The sequence below is a fragment of the Amblyraja radiata genome, chromosome 9 (genome assembly GCF_010909765.2).
Source record: "Amblyraja radiata isolate CabotCenter1 chromosome 9, sAmbRad1.1.pri, whole genome shotgun sequence".
NCBI lineage: Eukaryota > Metazoa > Chordata > Chondrichthyes > Rajiformes > Rajidae > Amblyraja > Amblyraja radiata.
In genome coordinates, this window is record NC_045964.1 from 11023668 (window position 1) to 11049641 (window position 25974).

General features: G+C 46.2%; 1 protein-coding gene and 1 long non-coding RNA gene across 2 annotated transcripts in view; one reads left to right on the top strand and one right to left on the bottom strand.

The window, feature by feature from the left end:
- Positions 1 to 25974, bottom strand: part of rad51b (RAD51 paralog B) — a 529843-nt gene that overhangs the window by 232705 nt on the left and 271164 nt on the right. The window lies entirely within an intron of this gene.
- On the top strand, positions 16632 to 24055 carry LOC116976767. Its single transcript, XR_004413047.1, has 3 exons — positions 16632 to 16641; positions 19891 to 19893; positions 23947 to 24055. It is a non-coding gene; the product is annotated as an uncharacterized LOC116976767 (long non-coding RNA).

Genomic DNA, 25974 nt, shown 5'->3' on the forward strand with positions numbered 1-25974 from the left:
AGAGACAATAGCCTTAGAATTAAAGGACGTTCTTTCAGGAAGGAGATGAGGAGTATTTTTTTTAGTCAGAGGGTGGTGAATTTGTGGAATTCTTTGGCACAGAAGGCTGCGGAGGCCGTCAGTGGATATTTTTAAGGCAGAGATAGATATATTTTTGATTAATACAGGTGTCAGAGGTTATGAGGAGAAGGCAGGAGAATGGGGCTAGATCAGCTGTGATTGAATGGTGGAGACTTGATGGGCTGAATGGCCTAATTCTACTCCTATCACATGACCTTATTACCTTACAGTAGTCCGGGTGTCAGAGGTTATGGGGAGAAGGCAGGAGAATGGGGTTAGGAGGGAGAGATAGATCAGCCATGATTGCATGGCAGGAGACTTGATGGGCTGAATGGCCTAATTCTGCTTCTATCACCTATGACCTTATGAAGCAAATACCACTATCAAATATGGGTAGAAGGCAGGAGAATGGGGTTAGGAGGGAGAGATCAAATCTGCTGTGGGGCAGTCACACAGTCCTGTACTTTCCAATTAAGAATTATAATTGTTATTGGTCAGTGAAATCACAGCTATATTAGTAATATATCCCATGGTGAACTTATTCTCCCCACATTCTACCACTCACCTACACATGAGGAGTAGTTTACAGCAGCCCATTAATCTACCAACCCCGCACGTCTTTGGCATGCGAGAAGAAACCCATGTGGTCAAAAGCACAACATGCAAACTCCCATCAATACAGCAACTGAGATCAGGATTGAACCAAGGTCTCTGGCACTGTGAGGTGGCAGCTTGACTAGCTGTTCTGATATGTTAACTACATCCTCCTGGTCTGGTGTACGAGTATTTCCTCCAGTTTCTTTCTGTTTTTCAGGTTTCCAGCACACACCCTATTTTGCTTTTATTTTAATTTTGGAATTAGGTTTAATTTTGCTCTTTGGGGCAGCAAACATATGATGATGCATTGTGCAATACTGCAAGCAGAAGAATATTAAAATACCTGTCTCTATTTCATTTCATTAACTTTTCAATGCACACCAGCAGTGACTGACAAAATCTCCCCTCTGGCTCATTGAAACACTGCCCTACACCACTGCATGAGTATCATAATGAGGTGGCATGGTGGCGCAGCGGTAGAGTTGCTGCTTTACAGCACCAGTGACACAGGTTCGATCCTGGCTTTGGGTGCTTGCCTGTATGGAGTTTGTACGTTCTCCCAGAGACCTGTGTGGGTTTTCTCCAAGAACTTCGGGTTCCCCTCATATGTCCAAAGACGTTCAGGTTTGTAGGTTATTTGGCTTGGTATAAATGTAAAAAATGTCCCTAGAAATGTTGTTGATGGTGAGGGCTACTGTGCCCATGATGGATCAGGCCGGTGTTGACTCAGTGGACCTGTTTCTGCACTGTTGGTTTAGAGGTACATACTTAAGTAAGCAAAATATATTCACTCGCAACCTTACTCATAACCATTTGATTTCTTGGGCGTGGTGTAAAATTGGAATTGAAATCCGGAGAAATGTTGTGGGGATTCCCAGAAAAATCTTCCAGATCTTGCAGCAAAAATCGGCAGCATGACCATTCGAAGGAAGCCAAAGACCAGCCGTTCACCTCGGGAAGTTTTCTGAGCGCCACCACGGACCACAGTTAGTATGGTCCTGCCAGCAAGTCGGCTGCTCCAGACCACATACAACTCGCTCCAAGTGTCTGGATCCAAGTGTCAGGCTGCTGACTAGTTGGAGCAGGGTTGTCCCACAGCCCTGTCCAACATCCCTGTTGCAGTAAACCACACCCCAGAGAATGCAAGTCCCAACTAAACTAAAGACGTTTCTTTAAGAAAACATAGCAGACTCAGGCTGCGAATGTGTTTGAATCAAATCCAAGAGATTCCTTGCTGCAACCTTCGAACGCACCTCGGAAGAGATCATGCTTCAACGTGTACTGATGTTTACATGAGAGAACAGCTACTCAAAGGCTCGTTCGTGTGGGGTTTCACACCGCAACCTTCCACTTGAGGCAATTGGATTTAGGATGAGAGTGTTCATGCTAATTTTGCTGACTGTCATAAGAAAGCGCAGGGAATTGCTTGGAGCCCTGTCTCATCAGCCATTATTTTTTCCACTAAATACTGGAGTAACTCAGCAGGACAGGCAGCATCTCTGGAGCGCCCACCGAGACTGAAGAAGGGTCTCGACCCGAAACGTCACCCATTCCTTCAGAGATGCTGACTGTCCCGCTGAGTTACTCCAGCATTTATGCCCCTGTCCCACTTAGGAAACCTTAACGGAAACCTCTGGAGACTTTGCACCCCACCCAAGGTTTCCGTGCGGTTCCCGGAGGTTTTTGTCAGTCTCCCTACCCGCTTCCACTACCTGCAACCTCCGGCAACCACCTCCAACCTCCGGGAACCGCACGGAAACCTTGGGTGGGGCGCAAAGTCTCCAGAGGTTTCCGTTCAGGTCTCCTAAGTGGGACAGGGGCATTAGTGTCTATCTTCGGTTTAAACCAGCATCTGCAGTTCTTCCGTTTTGGTGGGTTATCTACCCACGACTTTCACGGCAGATTCACAAACCAACCTACCTGTTGCAATTTGCCATTCGTCTGTGAATATGACATATTAGTTGAGTCAGCATTAACTCTCAATAACATATCAGAGACCTCTGTAATGCTGTAAAGAATATATCTCAGCTTATGTTTCCTGGACACAAACATATGCTGAATGTATTGCATCCACATTCTGTTTTAAGTATTGCTTATGGCATGTCTCAGGCTGTAGTTGAGCCTGCATCGAATATATCCCAGACCACATCCTGAAAACAACACGCATCATGCCTGTGTGTTATTCTGTATCTAACAAATTCTCTCCCAGCTACAGATTCAGGGCTGCAGACAAAACTGAACCAAAGGCCACCTACTCTTGCCAAGATTTAAGGAATATATTTGTCCCCACACAGATCCTCCTGCCTCCTACTGCCTTCCTGTAACATTCTCCAGGTGCTGGCAGACTGAATTACAGCAGCCTGTAAAAGTCCCGCTGACTCAACTCTCTGTCGCCTGTTTTCCAAATAAGAACAAATCTCAAGGGCTGATGGCAGAGAAATGTAAATGTCCGTCAATGTTTCACGTTCTGTCTCGCCAACCTATGGTGCACGGTTTGTTCAGTTTAGCGATACAGAATTAGGCCCCTCGGCCCATCGAGTCGGCACTGACCAGCGACCCCCGCACACTAACACTATCCTACACACACTAGGGTCAATTTACGTTCATACCAAGCCAATTAACCTACAAACCAGTACGTCATTGGAGTCCGGAAAAAAACCGAAGATCTCGGAGAAAACCCACGCAGGTCACGGGGGGAACATACAAACAAGCACCTGTAGTCAGGTATGCTGAAGGAAAAGCCCAGCACTCAAGCAGCACTGTCATGCCTGCATCAGGGCTGAGCCTACACCTTCCGAACCAGCCTGCGGCAATGGCCTCATTACAGCGGCCCAACTGCTATGGTGGATTGGGGAGAACAAAACCAGGAGACATAAACAGCTGAAAATCTCAGTGTGAATTCCCTTGCCCAGACTGTGGTGAGGATAAGGAACTCACTACCGCACGGCATGTTTGAGGTGAAACTGTTGAAGAAAAGCTGGAGAAAAAGGACTGGCTGAAATGGTGGTTACAATATGCAGAAATCCTTCCATATCCCTGTGTCTCCCTCTCCCCCAACTCTCAGTCTGAAGAAGGGCCTCGACTCAAAAACGTCACCCATTCCTTTTATCCAGCAATGCTGCCTGTCCCGCTGAGTTATTCCAGCATTTTGTGCCATTTCTACAACTTGCAGTGTTGCTTTCTATCATAAACAACTATCAAAGCCGCATTAATTCTGGTTATTTAATATCCCAACCAGAGCATATTTGAAACATAAAATGTTCCAATATTTTTTTTTATCCCAGGGAAACTTCAGGAGGCTCTAGGTTGATGTGGTTGGCAGCCCTACAGAGGCCACACTAACTGCCAGAGGCACCAACAATGCATTCATCCCAAAGAAAAGCCAACCAGAATGTGCAACCAAGAACCAAGAATACAAGATACACAGGATCCACGGATGCAGTCCCAAGTGTCTCGCCCTGAAACATTGCCTACCCATTTCCTCCACAGATGCTGCCTGACCTGCTGAGTAACTCCAGTACTTTGTGTTTTAACCAAGATTAAAAGTTCCCTTTGTCACCTTTTTGCATCTTACGGTCACCTTCGACAACTGTGCCTTGATCCTGGCTGCATGTGTGGAGTTTGCACGCTCTCTGTGTGAACGGGTGCATGCTCCAAATTCCTCCCATGTCCCGCTGATGTGCAGGGTGGTGGGTTTAGTTCCCACTGGCTAAGTGTTTCTAATGCATATGTGTGGAAGAATCTTGTGGGGAGGAAGGGTGGAGTTGATGGGAATGTGGGGATTAGCGGGATGGTGGAATGGGATTTGTGTAAATGGGTGCTGGAGGGCCGGTGTGGACTGATTGGGCCGCAGGGCCTGTTTCCATGCTCCACTGTACACTTTCAGCACACCTCACACACTCTACCACAGACATAGGACTTGTGTAGTACGCTGGAGATAGATGAAACTGCACTTTAATTTAAATGTTTTATGTGTCATTCTTAATTGTTACTGTATGTCATGTTGTTACATGTGAGCAGAGCACCAAGGCAAATTCCTTGTATGTGTACATACTTGGCCAATAAACTTATGCATTAATTAATTCATTCATTCATTCAACAGCAAGATTTTCTATAATGAACAATGAGACCAACGAGGAGATAGAAACACATAGACCCTGGAACTCTAACATTGTTTTTCCTCTTCACACATGCTCCTGGACCTGCTGAGCATTTTGAGCATTTATTCAGATCTCCAGCCACTGGAGGCTGGCACGGTGGCACAGCGGTAGAGTTGCTGCCTTACGGCGCCAAAGACCCGGGTTCGATCCCGACCACAGGTGCTGTAATTTGTAACTTCTTCCCGTGACCGCATTTGTTTTCTCTGAGATCTTTGGTTTCCGCCCACACTCCAAAGACGTACAGGTTTGTAGGTTAATTGTCCCTAGTGTGTGTAGGATAGTGTTAGTGTGCGGGGATCGCCAGTTGGTGTGGACTAGGTGGACCGAATGGCCTGTTTCCTTGCCGTCTCTCTAAAGTAAACTAAACACTGCAGTTTTTTTTTGTTTTACCATGAGACATACCTATTTGAGAGCTGCAAGTTCATAAGTTCATAAATTCTTGGAGCAGAATTAGTCCATTCAGCCCATCAAGTCTACTCCGCCATTCAATCATGGCTGATATTTCTTTCTTTCTCTACCCCATTCTCCTTCTTTCGCCCCATAACCCCTGACATCCTTCAGAAGCAAGAATCTGTCTATCCATCTGAAAATATGCATTTGCAGCCTCCACATCTGTCCATGGCAATGAATTCCACAGATTCACCACCCTCTGACTAAAGATATTCCTCATCTCCTTTCTAAACGTACCTCCTTTTATTCTGAGGCTATGTCCTCTGGTCCTAGACTCTCCCACGAGTGGAAACATCCTCTCCTCATTCACTCTATCCAGGCCAGGCCAAGTTAAAGAAGGAGTCTTGCCCAGGCAAGAGAAACAACCTTACATGCTTTCATGATATCGCCACAGCATCTCTGACAACTGCCTAAGAGAGGCAATGGAGATGCTGTTTAATATCTCATCGGTAGAAGACTACACCTTTGTCAATGCAGTACTCTGTCAGCTCTGCACCTATACGTGAGCCTGCAGTATGTGCTCTTATCTATCACATAAACCAGCTTCCTGGCCATTGCCTGCATCTATAATTCACACTGCCTCGGGAAAGCAGCCAACATAATCAAGGATCATTGATTGATGTATTCAACAGAGTCAGATTTAGCTCTTTGGGCTAACGGAATCAAGGGATATGGGGAGAAAGCAGGAACAGGGTACTGATTTTGGTCATGATCATATCAAATGGCGGTGCTGACTCAAAGGGCCTAATGGCCTACTCCTGCACCTATTTTCTATGTTTCTATGTTTCACCCCAGTATTCCTGCTTCTCCCCTCTTACGTCAGGCAGAAGGTACAAAAGCTTGAAAGTACATACCATCAGATTCAGGAACAGCTTCTTCCCCGCTGTCATCAGACAACTGAACAGTCCCCCATGAAGACAGGGTGTGGTCACGATCTTCCAACCTACCTCGCTTAGAAATTGCATTTGTTTTATCTTCACTTTCTCTGCAACTGTGCTGCTACAACACTATCACATCATATTCTATACTCTGGTAATTTCTCTTTGTACTACCTGTTGTACTTGTGTGTGGCTTGGTTGTGGTCAACTATAATATGATTTGCCTGGATAGCACAGAAACAAAGCTTTCCACTGTATCGGGACATACACGGGACATAATCAACCAATATCAGTAAGATGCAGACCACTCATGGTCCAAGTCTACTGGATCACAAAGGCCAGTCATGGTCCAATTTCACTCAACCTCTACACCAGGGGAGCAAGTACCGAGATGTAACAAGACCTCAACAGTGACTCAGCCTCAGTTGGTATGGTCCCCAATAGATCACTCTGATGGTCTTTGACAAGCAGTTGAGAGACGGGGCTTTCTTCTTCTTATCGAGTCCACACACAAGATTAGAAATTGTTCAGCCAGAGCTGAACACACTACTCGGCATCTGCATACAATGGTGTCTGTCTTGTCGCTTCTTGTACTTGTGCGTGGTGGTGGAAAGATTGGTGAAAACAGGGCCGCGATGTGAACGATCTTTCCTTGACACCACGGGGGCCTTCTATCAATGCTGGAATGTTTTTTTTTAATAAATCTATTTTGAAATGTCTTTGATATTCATTACTATGATGCAGATATATTTTTTAAAGCCTATTAAAAACATTTACAACGCAATAAAAATGTTATACAGAGGTAAACCGATGTAGAGTCCCTTATTCCCAGCTCCAGGACCTCAATGTAGGATCGGTGAGGCAAAACACTGGGCAACGCGAGCAAGTTTGGGCTGTGCCGTGTCTGGGAGTCTGGATTGGGAATGGCTGAGTGCCAGTAGTTCCCCTTGCCCGCAACACTTGGACCTGAGTGTCTTTCACACAATTAGGAATGTTCCCCAAGGATATCACAGCAGAAGGAATTGTTCTGCTGTAGTCCTGATTACTCTCCAGATTAAACAGAGCAGTCAATGCACAGACAGCAAGTTTACCCAGTTAGTACCGAGAATATATTTTTGGAAGGAGATAGATAGATATACTTGTTCATTTAAATGCCATGGAGAACATGGGAATATTAGGGTGCAAAGGAACTGCAGATGCTGGTATATATTGAAGATAGACAGAAAGTGCCAGAGTAACTCGGTGGGTTAGGCATTATCTCAGGAGAAAAATGATGGGTATGAAGAAGAGTCCCAACTTTAAAATGTAACCCATCCTTTTCCTCCAGAGATGCTGCCTGACCCGTGTGAGTTACTCCAGCACTTTGTGTCTATCCTGGGAATATTAGTGCCAGGCTCGATCAGCCATGATCACAATGAATGGCAGAGCAGGATGGAAGAGCCAAATTTCCTACTCCTACATTTTATTTTCCTCTGCTAGTTTGTTTAGCTCATGGGAAGTTTATTGCCATTCTTTAAGGTCCTGTTGTGGGATCCTTTGCAACCACTTGCAAGGATGCATGGGGGCCTTGGAGTCAGCCATGCAGAAGGTGAGAACTACAGCAGTGTTCGGTACCACAATGAGAATGCCGGCAAAGAGGAGGAGGAGGATGTTTATTCCTGAATGGAATTATTCCCTCCTTGGGTTCAAAGAGTTCAGCCACTGCCAAACCAATGAAGATCAAAGAGACTGAAGCTGCATTCCTGTCTGTATTAGACGATTCCAGCCATGGCAGTTGCCAGGACTACAACTCACCTGGGGTCCTTGGTGCGGAATGGGAGTGACCACACCAGCACCACAAGGTGGCTTCTCTCTCCCGATCCGGGAATCTTCAACATCTCCCCGAGAGGCAAGACCTGGAGCTTGTTGCATGGGTTTGGAACTCAAATGCACAGAGTGCCAACACCATCGGCTGTTCATCCGATTGCTTGCACTGCTCTGATCTGAACGAGCGGCACATTCTCCATCCCGCACCGGCAGAAGCAGCAGCAGGACGAACAAGACACTCCAGTGGAAAAGGAAGCAAGCTATCAGAATACCATTTTGGAACCTCTCCTTAATGCATTAACTCTCTGGCTGTTCTGCACACCAGCAGGTTGCCCCCTCCCCTTCTTCAGCCTGTGCTGATATTAGCTTGGGGGGATTGTACTTCCTTATCTATGTATCTCCCTGTCCCCTGAGTTCAGTCTGAAGAAGGGCCTCGACCCGAAACTACCCCGCCCCTTCTCTCCAGAGATGCTGCCTGTCCCGCTGAGTTACTCCAGCATTTTGTGTCTATCTTTAGTTTATTAGTCAGTTTACTTTATTGTCACGTGTACCGAGGTACAGTGAAAAACTTTTTGTTGCGTGCTAACCATTCAACAAAAAAAAGAGAATACTGTGGATACTATCCAGATGGTCAAAGTGTGCTCTTGGGTTTAAGTCACATGGAGTAGAAGGGTTTACTTTCATTCAAAAGTAAAGCATAAATATTGCCTTGCCAAATGAAATTCCTCGTATGTTGCAAAACATACTTGGCTAATAAAGTATTATTGTGATTGCGATTGTGACTATGTCATGGTACTTTCCCCCCTCCCTCTCCCATTTCACTCTTTCTTCAGCCCACAGGCCTGTATGCGCCTGATTGTGCACGTCTAATTCCCCAGTTTCTCCATCCCTATAATTCTGGACTCACTGACTTAATCATTCTACGTTGGGCTTCCTTCCCACTAATCAGATAATAAGTCTGAAGAAAGGTCTTGACCCGAAACGTCACCCATTCCTTCTCTCCAGAGATGCTGCCTGTCCCACTGAGTTACTCCAGCATTTTGTGTCTATCTTCAGTTTAAACCAGCATCTGCAGTTCCTTCTTACACAGATAAGTTACACTATTCTTTCACTAAACTTCCACAGCTTTTTTGCCTCCTTTAAGAAACTGGACAAGTGCTTCATCAGTTGGCAATAACTCCTCTTGTGTCGAAGTGTTAAATTATATTTGCCTAGATTGTTTTCTCCTGATAAACCTTATAATAATTTATGATATTAAATATAATGCATGGACACAATTTGAGGGCCTCAGTTATATTATTTGAACTCCTGCATCAGTAATGACCTGGATCCACTTCAATTCGCCTTCGGCCGCAGCAGAACAACAGCGCATGCGATTTTGCTGGCTCTTCAATCTGTGAATCTGGCCAACAGGCCAATCTGGACAACAGACCAATCTGGCCAATCTGGACAACAGGCTAATTTTCGTCAGTCTGTTGTTCATCAACCACATGGCGGCACGGTGGCTACTGCATCACAATGCCAGAGATCTGGGTTCAATCTCGACTACATGTGCTTGTCTGTTCGGAGTTTGTACGTTTTCCACGTGACCTGCGAGACCTTCGGTTTCCTCCCACACTCCAAAGACGCACAGGTTTGTAGCTTAATTGGCTTGGTGAAAATGTAAAATTGTTCCTAGTGTGTGCAGGTTAGTGTTAATATGCGGTGACCGCTGGTCATTGCGGACTCGGTGTAGGACGAAGGGCCTGTTTCCTCGTTGTATATCTAAACTAAACCAAACTAAACAAACTCATCATCAAACTCAGGCAGCTGGATCTTTGCTCCTCCCCATGCTACTGAATCCTCAACGTCCCGATCGGCCGACCTCAATTAATATAGATAGTCAACACCACCACCTCCACACTCACTACCAGCACAGGGGCACCTCAGGACTGCGTTCTCACTTCCTTGCCCTGCTCTTCTCTCGATGCAGACAAGTGTGTAGTGAGGCACAGCTCCAATACCATCTTTAAATTTATCAGTAGTGCCACAGATGTTGGACGAAGAATGGGTAACAATGAGTCAGAGAACAGAAGGGCGATCGATAATCTGGTTGAGTGGAAATGTCTCCACTTTAGCAACTTCAAGGAGTTGATTGTTGACTCCTGGAAGGGAAGACCAAGGAACCATGCTCTGGAACCTGACCCGTTGCTAAACACTTTAACTCCCCCTCCGATTCCCATGCTAATCTTTCTGTCCTGGGCCTCCTCCACTGTCAGAGTGAGGCCCAATGCAAATTGGAGGATCAGCACCTCATATTTCACTTTGGCAGCTTACATCCCAGCGATATGAATATTAACTTCTCTCACTTCAAGTAACCCTTGCTTTCCCTCTCTCTCCATCCTTCCCCCACCCTAGTACTCCGGACAGTCTGACTGTCCTCCTGATTACATTACATCTGTATGCTTCGTTGTCTCCTTCTCCTAGTTAACAATGATCCTTGATCTCAACCCACTTTGATGTCTCGTTTTCACACTTCACACTTCCTTATGTCTGTGTCTCCCTTTACCCTGACTCTGAGTCTGAAGAAGGATCTCAACCTTAAGAAGGTCCTTAGGAAGTTTGTCATGTCCCCTACAACTCTCACCAACTTCTAGAGATGCACCATAGAAAGCATTTTATCAGGATGCGTCACAGCTTGGTTTGGGAACAGCTCCATCCGAGACCACAAGTAATTACAGCAAATTGTGGACGCAGCCCAGACCATCACATAAACCAACCATTCTATTGACTCCATTTATACCTTACGCTGCTTTGGCAAAGCCAGCAGCATAATCAAGGACGAGTCGCACCCTGGCCACTCCCTCTTCTCCCCTCTCCCGTCAGGCAAAAGGTATAGAAATGTGAAAACGCACACCTCCAGCTTCAGGGACAGATTCATCCCAACTTTTATCAGGTAACAGAATCATCCTACCACAACCAGAGAGCAGTGCTGAACTACTATCGACCTCATTGGTGACCCTCGGACTATCCTTGATCGGACTTTGCAGACTTTACCTTGCACTGAACGTTATTCTCTTATCATGTATCTGTACACTGTAAATGGCTCGATTGTAATCATGTAATGTCTTTCCGCTGACTGGTTAGCACGCAACAAAAGCTTTTCACTGTACCTCGGTACATGTGACAATAAACTAAACTGAACAGGAGTGAACTAAAAATCTAACCCAAAGCAGGTTGTACAGAATACAACCTCACTGGAGATGGCAGGTGAGAAGTTGAACCGGGGCCACAGCTGCCCGTAAGTGGGTATAAGAGATGTGATCAAAGATACTTCACTAAACAGCTAGGTGGCTAGGTGGCTATTCCCAGAAGCTTTATCTTTCAATCGTTACTGCAAGACAGATTACCTGATCATTATCACGTTACTGATGGGAAGGGATGTGGTGTGCAAGTTGGCTGTGGCGTTTCCTACTCTACAACAGACGTCTTGCTTCACAAAGCAATCCAAAAGCAAAAGGGCTTAAAGTGAGTTTTTTCTGGCAATGAGATTGTTAACGGTGTTATGGAAATGTAATCTACTTCTTTCAATGAAACAGAAATACAAGTCATCTATGGAATTAGTGTCTCATTGCCTGTAACTGTGTACGAATTGAACACCTCAGGAACGAACAATACCAAAGGCAAGCAGGTTAAGCCCCTGTCCCACTTACGTGTCCTTGGCACGCTGATTACCCAACCTCGTGGTCGCGTTGAGGCGCGACGGTCCCGCGAAGGTTGCGCGCGATTTCATGCGCCCGCACAGCCGTCTGGAGCGTGTGACGTCATTTGAAGATAGACTCACAATGCTAGAGTAATCAGCGGGACCGGCAGCATCTCTGGAGAGAAGGAATGGGTGAAGTTTCGTGTTGAGACTCTTCTTCAGTCTGAAAGAAGGGTCTTGATGCGAAACCTCACCCATTGCTTCTCTCCAGAGATGCTGCCGGTCCCGCTGAGTTTTACTCCAGCATTTGGTCTATCTTCAATTTTCTTGGCCCCGCTCTGGGAGTAGAAGTGGGGGCGGATCCGGACCGCAACGGTCGTGAGCCCCAGGCCGAGCTTGGCGATCGTTTGCCTGCTTCTGCTGCTGTTGGAGGAGAGACATTGCGTCGCGCCAGGGTCTTGGTCCTGTCCCACTTTGGCCGTCAGTTATGCGACAGGCCGGTGGCGCGCGAAGATTTGTTCGCTACAAAATTTCGGAGCACCGCGCGATATCGCGCACAACTACACACCCCTCCGCGCTTCTCAGTGGGACCGGCCCCGCGTGGCCACACGATGCCCGTGCGCCTCGACGCGACAACGAGGTCACGTAATTTGCGTGCCAAGGACACGTAAGTGGGACAGGCCCTTTAGTGTGTATGTTTGCCTCAGCAAATGGCCTTAATGTGCATCGACACAAAATGCTGGAGTAACTCAGCGGGACAGTCAGCATCTCTGGAGAGAAGTAATGGGTGACGTTTCGGGTTGAGACCCTGCAAAGCCTCCAACTTATCGTTCCCTAGCCCCGCAAGGTTCGGTTTTATCTTCTCCCCAAAATCCATAAACACAACTGCCTTGAAAGACCTGCTTTCTGCCTGCTCCTGCCCTACTGAAATGATTTCCACGCACCTCGACTCCATCCTATCCCCCCCTAGTCCAATCTCTCCCGACCTATGTCCAAGATACCTCACACACCCTTCATCTCTTTAATGACTTCCGCTGCCCTGGCCCCCACTCCCTCATCTTTACTATTCCGCCCGCAAGCCTGAAGGTGCGGGTGAGTGAAGTAGAAGTGGGAGAATCTGGAAGGGGGTGGGGGGGGGGGGGGTGATCAAACAGGACACAGTTGACAGGAATGTGGGGATACGGGATTAGTGTAGGATTGTTCAGCACAGACTGGATAAGCTGCGAGGCCTATACAACTATAATATACAACTATAATACAAAGCAAATGATCAAATTACAAAGATTATAGAATCACAAAATGAGACAGCACAGACACATTGTGTAGGAAGGAACTGCAGATGCTGGTTTAAAACAAAGATAGACACAAAAAGCTGGAGTAACTCAGCGGCACAGGTTGCATCTATGGAGAGAAGGAATGGGTGATGTTTCGGGTCGAGACCCTTCTTCAGCCCGACGTCAGGGGGGGAGGGAGATAGATAGATAGATAGATAGATAGATAGATAGATAGATAGATAGATAGATAGAAAGATAAGGAAGTGTGAAGGTGTGAAAACAGTGCAAAGGGAATGAAGATCAAGGAACATGTAGAATTGACAGGGCTGGATTTAGATGAAGAGAGGCCCTAGGCTATTCCACACGCGAGGCCCCTCCCAATCCCCTATGTAAGGCCCCTCCCAATCAGCCTATGAAGCCGATAGGTAAATCCGGCCCTGCCGAGGCCCCCCTAGATCTCGAGGCCCTAAGCTTAAGCTTGTGAAGTTTATACGTAAATCCGGCCCTGAGACTAGATCATTGTTAGCAGGGAGAAGGTACCAACAAAGAAACAGATAGAATGCAGTCGGGGACAGTAAGACTGATCAGAGAACTGGGAAGGGGGAGGGGATGGAGAGAGAGGGAAAACAAGGGTTACTTGAAGTTAGAGAAGTCAACGTTCATACCGCTGGGGTGGAATCTGTCCAAGCGAAATATGAGATGATGTTCCTCAAATTTGTGCTGGATGTCGAAATTTCTAATTTATGCTCGGGTTTCGACCCAAAATGTCACCCATTCCTTCTCTCTGGAGATGCTGCCTGTCCCTCTGAGTTACGCCAGCTTTTTGTGTCTATTACTGACTAATTATCTGTATATGCCTTGAAAGAGACATTCAATTCGCTGCTGCCCCCCACTGCCCGGCAAATGTCTTCTCTTTACACCCCTTTTGATACGTCCAACTGTATTTATTCATCACCCTTTCAGTCAAGATCAAAATAATGCACAGTTTTTAAACAAACATATCTTTCCACTGGTTCCTTTGCTTTCTAATGACATTCATCTCCTAGTGACCAGGTGGGCAAGAGGAGGCTGGAGCAGCACAAAGCTGGGCAGAGGCTGAAATGATCTTGTTGCCAAGTCACGAGGAATGCCCAGGGACATTGGGAGAATGGGACGATGCTGGTGGAATACTTGCAAAGGATGGGAGCCCGGTCAGGACAAGTCTGTATTTACTTGGGATGCAGCCTAAGTAAATCTCACAACAGGTGAGTTGCCACTGGCTTCCCTGTGTGAACCGAACAGCAAATAGCTCAAGGAAAAGAGACATGAAGGAGATGGAAAAGGGAAACATGTGAGGCATGGTTGGGAGAGCAAGGGAGAAGCAGAGTTGGAGGAAATCAGATTCCAGACCAACATGTACAATGCCACAGGAATTGAAGGAGAATACTGCCACTACAACCTTAAAACCTCCTAGATAGACACAAAAACCTGGAGTAACACAGCGGGACAGGCAGCATCTCTGGAGAGAAGGAATGGGTGACGTTTTGGATCGAGGTGCTGCCTGTCTCGCTGAGTTACTCCAGTTTTTTGTGTCTATCTTCGGTTTAAACCAGAGTCTGCAGTTCCTTCCTACACATTAAACCTCCCACGCAGTTCAAAGACAATTATCAAAAGGTAAAAAATAATCTACCTGGGATTTAACCACCAGATTCCCGAAATTGTAAAATCCGAAAATGTTGTGAGTACTCAGCAGGTCAGGGAGCATCTGACGGGGAAAAAATAACTTAAAATTTCAGATCGATATAACGTAAGCAACCTGAATCGTTTACTCTTTCTCGATCTATAGATGCTGCTCGACCTGAATATTTGCAGCATGTCAATTTTTAATTCAATTATTCGATGTTTTTTTTGCCATTGGATTTCCTTTGCATTCATTCTATTGTTGCAAAGTGCCTGAATTCTAGTGGGGAAAGGCAATGTTGGTGTTAACACAGACAAGACTACACCCAGTGTACACAAGCAAGTATAATCTTGCATATGTCTGCGGACTTGAGTGTGCACAAACATGCACACTTGTCCAACAAACACACAGAATCTTAATGACAATAGGAGGAATTCTGCATGCATGCTGCTGCAACTGCTGCAAGCAAACACCTTTCTCTGGCACCATTTCTGTTTTCTCTTCCATTTACTCGGGAGTGGTTGCGTTATGGTAATTCCACAACACAGCAACGCAAGAGGCTGCAGAGAGCAGTGGACTCAGCCTGGTCCATCACAGACACCACTCCCCACCCCACCCACCACCATCATCAAGGATCTCCACCATGCAGTGCATGCCCTCTACTCATTGTTACCATTTCGCAGCAGCCTGAAGTCTCACACCACCTGTTCAGGAACAGGTACTTTCCTATAGCAGACAACCTTTGAACAAACCCACACAACCCTAATCATCATAATGATCATAATCATACTCTATTAGCCAAGTATGTTTTGCAACATACGAGGAATTTGATTTGTCATACAGTCATACCAATTAAAAGCAGCAGAACACACAAAATACATTTTAACATGAACATCCACCACAGTGACTCCTCCACATTCCTAACTGTGATGGAAGACAAAAAAAAATTCAATCTCTTCCCTCCTTTGATCTCCAACGGTCGGGGGCCTCGATCCTTCCGTCGAAGGTACGATCTTGCCTCCTCGTTGGGGTGATCAAGCTCTTGCACCGGGGAAATGTCATCTCCCCATGCCGGGCATTCTACCGCAGGTCGGGCTAGTCGAACCTTCTGCGTCGTCGGAGCTTCCCGACTCGGTCTCTCCCGAGACTGCGAGCCTTTGATATTAAAGTCAGCAGGCCGCGGTTGGAGCATCGATCCCAGGCAAGGGATCATTCCCGTTGGTAAGTGCACGTCCCGCAGTGGGGCTCAAAGACAGTCCTGAGCAAGGCCGCCAGCTCCATGATGTTAGGCCGCAGAGCGACCGGAGATACAATCCGGAAAACAATCGCATCTCCGGCAAGGTAAGAGATTGAAAAATGGTTCCCCCGACCCCACCCCCCCCACTCCCTCCACATAAAACAAACCAGAGAACATTAACACACACTTTTAAAACATACTAAAAATACCACCCAAAAAAAGACAAACAGTCGTACGTCAATAACAGAACACACCGCACCACCTCTTGCACTGCCATGGACTTATATTTTTTTCTAATTGCATTTTGCATTAAGATCTTGCATTTTTACACAATCTTCTTTCTTTTTACTGTCTTGAAGAATTTTATGGATAATTGATGTTTCTGTGTGTTGGTTTCAGTCTCTGTGCATGTGATGCTGCTGCAAGCGGGATTTTGATTGTACCTGCACTTCACTGTACCTGTGCATACGACAATAACGTCGACTTGCCTTGACAAGAAGCCTTGGGGCAGCAAGCAAAAAGAAGTATGGACATTTGAAGGCACTGGCCTGCAGGCGGCACAGTGACACAGCGGTAGAGCTACTGCCGTGCAGGGCCTGAGACCTGGGTTCCATCCTGACTATGGGTGCTCGTCTGTACAGAGTTTGTACGTTTGTCCCGTAGCCTGCGTGGGTTTACTCTGGGTGCTCCGGTTTCCTCCCACACTCCAAAGACGTACAGGTTTGTAGATTAATTGACTTTGGTATGAATGTAAAATTGTGCCTAGTGTATGTCGGATAGTGCTAATATGCGGGGATCGCTGGGAACTCGGTGGGCCACAGGGCCTGTTTCCGCACTGTATCTCTAAACTTAACTAAACTAAAAAGAAGATGCAAGCGTTGGATCTAAGATACCATAATGTCCCTTTGAATGAGAAGGGAGTGGGTTTAAATGCAGATGTCTTAGAGGCTGCGTTCACATCTCAGTCCAGAAGCTTCAAAACAAATTTCAGCCTTGTGTTCTGCACTGTTGCAGTTTACCCCAAGACCCTGCTCAATATTTATCTTTCAACGAACATGATCACAACAAATGTCCTACTTATTAACTCACTGTTGTTTGCAAAGAATCTGTTGTGTTCCCAAAATTATAGCACTGATTACATTTCAAAATATTAAATTGGACATGAATTGATTTTACGATAGAAAAAATCTCACAAAAATGCAATGTTATACCAATGTAAATCATCAATAACTTGTATTTATGTTAAAGCAGTTGGAAATTTGAAATTAAAACAAAAAATGCTGAAAACTCTTAGCAAGTCAGGCAGCACCTGCGCAAAAATAAAGCAATAAGGACCAAAGACACATAAAAACATAACAGGCAGTCCAGCACTCAAAGTGTTTGGGAATCAGTCTGAAGAAGGGATTCTGCCCGAAACGTTGCCAATTTCCTTCGCTCCATAGATGCTGCCGCACCTGCTGAGTTTCTCCAGCATTTTTGTCTACCTTCGATTTTCCAGCATCTGCAGTTCCTTCTTGATCGTGTTGGGGAAAGGTTGGGTTCAGGAAGTGAATTCTAAGGAGCATCTTTCCAGGGTGGCACAGTGGCGCAGCGGTAGAGTTGCTGCCTTACAGCGCCAGAGAGCCAGGTTCGATCCCGACTACGGGTTTGTACGCTCTCCCCGTGACTGCGTGGGTTTTCTCCGAGATCTTCGCTTTCCTCCCACACTCCAAAGACGTACATGTTTGTAGGTTAATTGGTTAATTGTAGGCTTGGTATAAGTGTAAATTATCCCGCGTGCGTGTAGTATTGTGTTAATATGCGGGCATCGCTGGACGGCACGGAGTCGGTGGGCTGAATGGCCTGTTTCCGCACCGTATCTGTGAACTGAAACTAAACTAAATATCTTAGAGAGTAAGGGTGAAGACTGACAGGGACAGGGCTCTGAACCAGGGCATGCAAAGCCAGCGCTTGTCAGTGGGGAGAGATTATATTCAGGGATGTGCAGTGGCTCAGAACCGGAGGAAGGCTTACAGGAGGGCAGGCCTGTCATTAACTTGTTTTAAACATAGCCTCGGAGCCAAACTTCGATCTGGTGCCTTTGGAAACCACTCAGCGCAACGAGCGGCTGATAAAAGTGCAGCTGGGTCCCACAGGGTCGTTTCAGGGCAGGTGTTAAAGCCACTGCATCAGTCAAAAACAACATCCCCAGGGCACCCCACCCACCCATTTTCACTACCTCCCAGCACGGCTCAGAGCTGCATCAAAGGCCCGATTAGTGAAGCAATCCTCTGCTCGTCAACAGAATTCACCACTGAGTGTATCGGAACAAGGCATGCAGGTCAATAACAGGGTCAGCACCTAGTACCTTGAACCCCTCGTATCTCAGTGCCTCCAGTTTCACTTGACCCCTGCAATATGAGGACAGGGTTCCAAGATGTTTTCATGGCAACTGCAATTCCAGCCTTTTTTTTATCATTCTTTTCAGATGACAAAGTATTTTTGCCTTGACCAGAAGGACCAGGTTAGATTTCCAGGACAATCTGTGATTCTTCTACTGTCCTCTGACACAATATTTTACTGAGGTCAATTCACCTATTAACACACACATTTGGAGAATGAGAGCATGAATAATCGAAGATCCTTTGAAAGTCTAAAATTAATCGCATTTCATTATTTATTTTGGTGTTTATATCCTCAAAGTGGCATCAGGTTAGTCTCAAGGGCCTGTCCCACTTGGGCGACCTAATCCGCGAGTTCTGGCGAGTTTGGAGTTTGCCCATGACTCATACTCGCAGCATGGTCGACACGAGGTCGTAGGAGGTCTTCGTAACTCTCCTTCATGCTCGAGAGTGGTCTCCGCGTACTCGAGGCCTCAGCTAGGTCGCGCCGTTTTATTCAATATGTTAAAAAAAATGCCTACGAGTAAAAAAAAAGGTTGCCATGGAAAAAAATCAATATTTCTTTTACTCATAGGTTTAGTCGTAGTAGGTGGGCATGTTAGTCGTAGGTAATCGAAGGTAGTCGAAGGTAGTCAAAGGTAGTCGTAGATAGTCTTCATCATAGTCGAAGGGAGGTCGAAGGAGATCGAAGGAGATCGTCTTCACACTCCACTATTCGGTGTCCAATTTTCCAGTAGCTAGTCGTAGCTAGTCTTCAACATAGTCGAAGGAGGTCGAAGGAGTTCTTCTACATAGTCGAAGGAGGTCTTCAACATGTCATTTTTTTAAACTCTTCTAAACTTGCCAATTAGGTTGCCCAAGTGGGACAGCCCCTGAACAATGTTTCCTTTTCAAAAAGACATATTGATTGATTTTTGCCCAATCCTAGTATTTTACAAAAATATGTAGCAAGGAACTGCAGAAGCTGGTTTACACTGAAGATAGGCACAGGGTGCTGGAGTCACTCAGCAGTTCAGGCAGCATCTCTGGGGAAAAGGATAGGTGATGTTTCAGGTCTGAAGGAGTCACCTTCGAAACGTCACCTACTCCTTTTCTTCAGAAATGCTGCCTGACCCATTGAGTTACTCCAGCATTGTGTCCATCTTCCCAGTATTTTTCAAAAGCCTTGTTACATCTTAATTAATAGATTTCAGCATGCAGCGTCTACATCGTGCAGGATCCGATGCTGAAATTAGAATAATTTTTTTCCCGAGGACCAGACGAAGGTACTTTGTGATGGCAACTGGATGCAGAGTGCTGCAACATTCTGATGCAAAACACGTGGCAGAAGGACTTCAGTGTTAGTAAATTTCATATTGAGATTGCAATACGCATAGGGAGAAGAAATTGCTTTTGGAAAACCAGAGGGATAAGAGGGAGCAGGACATTTGAGGAAACCCCTTATTTGGTACGGCAAGATTAAAAGGTGTCGGAAGGACCTGATTAAAGATTATTTGAGTCTGAAGATCAAGGCAAATCTAATTCTCATACACGAGCATTGTTTATGATCAGAGGCAAAAGCTAGCTGATACTTCCCAGCCATAACACCTCTATGGTTCAAGGCCAGTTTGCTGAATACAAGCTGGGCCATTCTTATCTTCTGTAGGGAGGAACTGCAGATGCTGCTTTAAACCAAGAACAGACACAAAAAGCTGGAGTAACTCAGGGGGTCAGGCAGCATCTCTGGAGAAAAGGAAGAGGTGATGTTTCGGGTCGACACCCTTCTTCAGACTGAGAATCAGGGGAAAGGGGAATGAAAGATATAGATGGCAGTTAGGAGAACAATGCTCTATTATGTGCACCACATTTCCTGGATTATCGTTGCGTTTTACATATCTCCCATTCACTTATCCTAAGTATTATCTATATCTCATTCCCCTTTTCCCTGACTCTCAGTCTGAAGAAGGGTCTCCACACGAAAAGTCACCTATTCCATTTCTCCAGAGATGCTGCCTGACCCGCTGTTACTCCAGCTTTTTGTGCCATTCTTATCTTCGTGTCTCTACACCTTATCTTATTGCAGAAAAGGCAAATAAAAGGGGTTTTCTTTCAAGCATGAACACTTCAGCATGCAGGAGGTGTGGAGGCAGATGAATAAGTGGTATCAGCTTTAAACAGGGAAACACCTTTAGTTTAGAGATACAAAAACGGAAACAGGCCCTTTGGCCCACTGAGTCTGCACCAACCAGCAATCCCTGCACATTAACACTATCCTACACACGCACTAGAGACAATTTACACTTATACCAGGCCAATTTACCTACAAACCTGTACGTCTTTGGAGTGTGGGAGGAGGCTAAAGATCTCGGAGAAAATCCATGCTGTCACGGGGAGAACGTACAGACTCCATACAGACAGCACCTGTAGGCAGGATTGAACCCAGGTCTCCAGGGCTGCAAGCGCTGTAAGGCAGCATCTCTACCGTTGCGCCACCGTGCCGCCACTATGGACGACAACTGATGGACATTACGTGGGGGACTATTGTAATTTGCACTGCTCAGTACCTGCTCGGGAGAGCAAAGGTGTGGACCTTGCTATGTTGCCAAATTCTGCACGCCCTACCTTACGACGTCATTGTAAGTAGCCAAGGTAATACAGTGACAAATAAGGCAAGCATCCTTACCACTATCAGAAATGAGATGACTGCTCTGCACAAGCCAAGGTTTCGGTTGGACCGACAGGGGTTAGCTAGTCTGTCCACTAGAGTCTTCTTTCGTGTCCATCTTCCATGTTCCAAATGTTGACCTCGCTGTCATCGTCCGTCCTGAAAAGGACGCAAGCTTCTGTCGGCAATCAATGGGAGCCATCACTTGTTGCAATAGCTGAAGGAGGTAGCAGAATTAGCTCAGGATACTTCCAGTTTCCAGCCCCGCGACATGGATGCTTCTGCTATGGGGCCTGTCTCCTGGAGTCCGCTCACTACACAGGAGATTATCAATAACTTGCACTTAACACCGGACGCCCTCTCAAAGCAGTTCAAAGAAACAGATATCAAATAATAGACACAAAATGCTGGACTAACCCAGCGGGACAGTGTCTATCTTCAGCGTAAACCAGCATCTGCAGTTCCTTCCTACACAGATATCAAATGATATTTCGCCCCGAGCCACTTAGAAGCTAATTATGAACAGCATTGTCCTGAAAAGTTAATTCTTTTGCCGTCTCCCCAATCTTGTGTATTTCCAGATTTTCTATTTTTTACATTTGTCTGATCATCATTTATAGTATTTTGTATTTGTTAGAATCAATAAAAGATATGACAACAGAAATCATCAGAGTCAGATTATTTGACGAGAAATGGGGGGTAGAAATAGGATATGTGCAAAGATAAAGCTTTGGAATACATGGATTAGAAATGCAAAGAATCTGCAAATGGTGTGAACCTGAAATAAAAACAGAAAAAAATACCGGAAACACTCAGCAAGTCAAGCAGCACCTGTGAGAAGAGAAACCGTTCGTGTTTCCGTTTGAAAGCCTTTCATCAGAACTGCTAAAGTGAGAAGACAAGTTGGTTTCGTGTTGAAACGAAGATGCAGATGATTGTGCTGGGGTTGCTCTGGTGACAAACCGATCAGATTGATAGATAAATGAGGCCAGTTACAGAGCGAGGAAATAAAGAACGCTGTGAAATGCAGCTTAGAACTGTTGCCATGGCCTGAAACCAAAAAGAGAATGCCCAGCAGCGGAGGAGGTGCCTGGCCAGAGAAAAGCTGGGGTAATATTATACATGGATAGGACAGGTTTGGAGGGATATGGACCAAATGCAGGCAGGTGGGACTAGTGTAGCTGGGACATGTTGGCCTGTGTGGGCAAGTTGGGCCGAAGGACCTGTTTCCACGCTGTATCACTCTATGAGTCTACGTGGATAACCTTACAGCAGAACCAGCCAGTTCATGTGAAGGCAGAAACACCGAGTTGACCAAAACTATTGAATTCAATATCAAGTCCCAAAGGCTGCAAAATAGCCATGTTGAAAAGTGCTATTTTTCAAGCATATATCGTGCCTTGGTCGGACTGAGCAGGGGCAAGTCTGAAATGGGTCAGTGTGGAGTGAGATGGAGAAGTTAAGCATCAGGCAGCTCAGGGTCACCGTGTGGACTGAACAAAAGTACCCTCTGTCTCTAACTGGGTCAGCATCATAAAGAGGTACAGCAGAGAAACAGGCCTTTCGGCCCACTAAATCTGTGCTGCCCACCTAACACGCATCCTACAATAACCCCATTCAATTCTCCTCACATTCCCATCAACTTCCCCTGTATTCCACTGATCACCTGCACACCAGGGGCAATATTCAGTGACCAAGTAACCTACCAATCTGTGCGTTTTTCAACTGTGGGATGAAACTGGAGTACCCATTGCTTCTAAACCATGTGGTCCCAGGAGGAACATACATGCTCCACACAGACAGTTTAGTTTAGAGATACAGCGCGGAAACAGACCCTTCGGCCATTAAATCCCTGCACATTAACATTATCCTATACACTAAGGACAATTTACATTTATACCAATCCAATTTACCTACAAACCTGTACGTCTTTGGAGTGTGGGAGGATACAAGAAGTTCCTGGGAAAAAACCCATGCGGTCACGGGGAGAATGTAAAAACTCCGTACAGAGAGGAGTCGGAATCGAACCCGGGTCTCTGGCGCTGCAAACGGTGTAAGGCAGTAACTCTCCCACTGCGCCACCGTGCCGCTCATAGGATTGATGACAGGATTGAACCCAGATTACTGGAGCAGTTCGGCACCTGCTTTACAGATGGCTCAGCAAACAACATATCACCACATCAGCCCATACTGCAACCTATTACACATTTGGCCTGTCCAACCTTTCTACGTCCTCCCTGCAATTTAAAATCAACTTGTTTTCTGACTTTCCAGTTCTGATGAAGGTCTTTGATCAAAAATGTCCACCCCATTTCTCCTTCCACAGATGTAGACAAATCTGACCAGCTCTTCTTCTGTTTTTCTGGGAACAAACAAGTCTGATGGCACAATGGCATGTGTGAGCATCAGCAGAAGATGCGCTGAGGAAAAGTAGAGGTAAATACACCATGGAGCTAGAAGTAAGCGGCATTGGAGAGAGGACCTGTAGTCTGAGAGGTTCAGTTTCAGGTCAAACAGGATGGTGAGGTAACAAAGCTTTATGAATCAATCTTACACTGCAGCCACAGAGAGTTATGGAATCAGTGACTAAGGCTCGCAGACACTCAAAGATAAACCCTTTTGTCTTTATAATATTCATTTACAAAGTAACTTACATATTGATAGGGTGTAAATGATGAATTGTAAATTTGTACAAAAGACTGGTCACACACTGTAACTTTACAGAGAGTATTTCATAGCGTTCCAATTAGAAATAACCAAATTAAGAACCGTGCTAATTTTTACAAATTTGCAAGGAGATACATTATATATCATGCGTGATACTTGCCAACACACCAAGAATTAAGCTCTGGCCGAGTACCGGGTAGCATTTAATCAGTTCAGTTTAGTTTATTGTCACGTGTAACGAGGTACAGTGAAAAGCTTTTTGGTGTGTGCTAACCAGCCAGCAGCAAGACAATACATGATTACAATCGATCCATTTACAGTGTATAGATCAGCGTTTCTCAACCGGGGTTCCCTGGTTCTCAACCGGGGTTCCCTCGCTAGGGGTTCTGAGAGAAATAGTGATAAACTAGACCAGGGTTGTCAAACTACCGGCCTGCGGGCCGCATCCAGCCCGCGAAGGGGTCCAATCCAGCCCGCGGGATGATTTCCCCAATGCCAGAGCGGTCTGCAGCTGTCACCGGTGCCGGATCGGGCTGCAGATGTCCCCGGTACCGGGGTGTCCGGGCTCCGCCTGAGCCGCTGCTCGTGTGCGTGACCCTCCTCCCTAGTCAGCTGCACGCTCTTTATATGGCTTGAGAAGCCACGGCTGCGCACTGCCAGCATTGTGTCGACTCCTTGACTGACACCCGACCCGATCAATTGAACCGCAGATGCCGCTCGGTGGGGGGGCACCGTTGGGTCCAAACGCGGTGAGAGACAAACGGGCTGGCGGTCATCGCAAAACGTCTCTGTTCTAGGCCCTTCCCAGTTTCCCGATCGTCCCAGAAACCTGCACTGACCGGGAGAGGCCACAACCCGGAGTCTCTCTTGGATGCCAGCACTAATATGGTGGCGGAGAAGTAGACCTAAAAAACAACAATCTGTTTAGTTAGGTTTAGTTATTTGTGTCTGCTAATGTTCGATTTCAAATGGTTTATTAATGGAAAGGGTGTCTTAACCAAAATAGCATTGTTTTTTCTCTGTCTCATCACAACTTTCTTGTAGCCTACGACTGTGTTCTTCTTCTTCTTATCGAGTCCACACACAAGATTAGAAGTTGTTCAGCCAGAGCTGAACACACTTCTCGGCATCTGCCCAATGGTGTCTGTCTTGCGCTTCTTGTGCTTCTTGTGCGTGGTGGTGGAAAGATTGGTTGAAACAGGGCCGCGACGTGAACGCTCTTTCCTTGGCCCCACGACTGTGTTGATACCAATCTTAAAAGTTATGCTTGCTAAGGCAATCTGCTTCATAAGAAACAAAATACTTAAAGTGAAACACTTTGTAGTTATAGCAGAGGCTGAGACATATGAGCGCAGGTTGAAAAAACAAAGGCAACGAAAGCTGTGGGAGCACGCGCGCGTTTTGTCCAATCTGGCCCGTGACCTAAAATGAGTTTGACACCGCTGAACTAGACCATGCGTGGACCTGTTGGGTCCCCCTCCCCCAACGCAATATTCCCCCAGTGGCATTCACCTATACACACGCTGGATGTTAAAATGGCGATGTCGGCTCGGCAATCCTCCCCCAACTGCGCAGGCGCAGCTGACGGGTCCCCATTGTGATGCCAGAGATCGCCGTTGTGACGAGAATCAAAATGGCGATCTCAAAATGGCGATCTCAAAATGGCGGCAGGGGCCCGGCAACCCCCAACTCAGGGGTTCCCTGAGGTATGAAAATTATTTCAAGGGTTCCGTGAGGGTAAAAAGCTTGAGAAACGCTGGTATAGACTCATGATAAGGGAATAACATTTAGTGAAAGGTAAAGCCAGCAAGTCTGATCAAGGATAGTCCGAGGGTCACCAAAGAGGTAGATAGTAGTTCACACTGCTCTCTGGTTGTGGTAGGATGATTCAGTTGCCTGATAACAGCCGGGAAGAAACTGTCCCCGAATCTGGTGGTGTGCGTTTTCACACTTCTATACCTCTTGCTCTTATAATACTCTTAACTCATCAGTAAAGGAGAATATTAATTTCTTCATTTCACATCAAGATAGACACTTGAGACACAATGCAATATTCCACCTCTCCATCAATTCCAATATTGCTGGTCAGTGGGGAGGGGGGGGCTTTCTGAAACGCTAGCATGGTGTTGTGGGACGAAGGGACTGGTTTCCACAGGGCTTGTATGGACATTGTGGACCTAATGGATTCTTGAGTTGGCAGCTCAGTCACTGAGTAAGCACACACGCACGCACGCGCACACACACACACACACACACACACAAACCCGGTGGCTATGTGAGGATTATGTTCTTCGACTTTTCAAGTGCGTTCAACACCATCCAACCCCTGATTCTGAATGACAAGCTTAAGAAGATGGGGGTGGATTCCACATTTATCTCCTGGATACACGACTACCTGACGGCTCGACCACAGTTTGTCAAGCTGGGGGACAGTGTCTCTGGCACAGTGGTGTGCAATGTTGGAGCCCCACAGGGAAC